This window comes from Otolemur garnettii, unplaced genomic scaffold (genome assembly GCF_000181295.1).
Source record: "Otolemur garnettii isolate 467f Iridium unplaced genomic scaffold, OtoGar3 scaffold00036, whole genome shotgun sequence".
In the NCBI taxonomy this organism is placed as follows: domain Eukaryota; kingdom Metazoa; phylum Chordata; class Mammalia; order Primates; family Galagidae; genus Otolemur; species Otolemur garnettii.
In genome coordinates, this window is record NW_003852431.1 from 8,697,810 (window position 1) to 8,699,694 (window position 1,885).

Below are 1,885 nucleotides of genomic sequence, written 5' to 3' on the forward strand. Positions count from 1 at the left end.
AAAAAAAAAAGAATGTTCTGGAATTAAATAGTGGTGATGGTTGCACAACCTGGATGTGTGTGTGCATGTGTGTATTTTAAAACACTGAATTTTACATTTTAAAATGGTAAATTTTATGGTATATGAATTATATCTCAAATTAAAAAAAATCGCAGCAGGCATAAGCCACCTCTCAGCTACAGAGAGTAAAGATACATTAATAGAAACTTTGTGAGTTTTTGCCAGAATAAATGGAATTTGATTCTATTTCACAAATTACATCAGGATCTCGAGGACTTGTGCATCTCCATCCACTGCTAACACTTGGATAAACATCTGTGTCATTCCTAAACTGGTATCTTGAAGAAACCATGGATCATTCATCATGGTAGACCAGAAAACATGCTCTCGGAATCTGAGCTATCCAAGTCCCTGTTAAACCCAGGCCAGAATGACAAACAGGACTTGGCTCCCATGGAACTCATGAGAAGACACCATATAACATGCTAAACACACTTATTTAGAAACATCCAAATTTAAGACTTCCACCTCCTGATCAGGCCCATTTCCCATCTGTGACTTGCAAACAGGGTCACCCTATTATACAAGAAAGCAGAAATGAGAGCTACAAGAAAAAAGTCAACCCCAGGCAAGAGCATGTCTGTGTGAAATAACAATCAGGTAGAGCAGACTATGTGACCATAAAAGAGCATCATATGCTACCACACTACCAAAACATTGGATAGTGTGTTTTCTGTGATTTCAGTTGAGTGCATGCTATTTAAAAATATATACTATAGGCCAGATGCAGTGGCTCATGCCTGTAATCGTAACACTCCAGTAGTGCCAAGGTGGATTGTTTGAGCTCAGGAGTTTGAGACCAGCCTGAGCAAGAGCAAGACAATCCCCCACCCCCATCTCTACTAAAAATAGAGAAACTAGCCAGGTGTTGTGGTGGGTGCCTATGATCCCAGTTACTTAGGATGTGAGAGGATCACTTGAACCTAGGAGTCTCAGGTTGCTGTGAACTATGACACTGTGGCGTTCTACACAGGGCAACAGAGTGAAACTCTGTCTCAAAAAAAAAAAAAAAAAAACCCCAGAGTGGCCATAAAATTTGTGTGCAGTTTTAAATTAATAGTATTTTAAATTGCACACAAAACTTTATGGCCACCCTGTGTGTATATGTCTGGATATACATATCTATATAGACATATTTAGTATATATTTAGTAAATAAGTAGTATATAGAAACATTTTATTTATAAAATAAGTATACAACATAAATAGCTGTCCCTGTAGCAATAAACTTAAAATTCAATTTTTGGAAAATACACTTACATTCATTGAAAACATAATTCATCTTATGCATATCTTATTACTTAGGCCAACCTGCATGAACAGAGATCCTCTGCATGTGGAAATTTCCCTTCTCTTCTTTCAGAAGGTTAAAGTTGCACAGTAGATCTGTATAGACTTCCAGCCCATCTCAATGTCTACACCCTACTCCCCATTAGATCTCTTCCTTATCTTCCCTTTCGGCCCCAGAACTTGCCATTGCTTTCAAACTCCCAAAATCTATCTGACCCTCATTGCATCAAGATCCTTCTATGAGCCAATCAGAAGTAAAATATGCCTGAACATGTCACATGTTAATGTGCTGATGGTGAAATGGAGGAAAGCTGATGGCCCCTGGGCTGGACAGCCTCAGGTTGAGTTCTGGCTTTGCTGCTCATCAGCTACTTGGACCAAGTCTCCACTTTACTCTGCAAAGTGGGGGTTACGTCAATCTCAAAAGGTTATGATAGAAATTAAATTATACAATCCTTTGTAAACTCTAAATTACTATAAAATCATCTAAAGCATTATCATCATTTGAACTCTCCAATTCTCCTCCTTACCCAGCA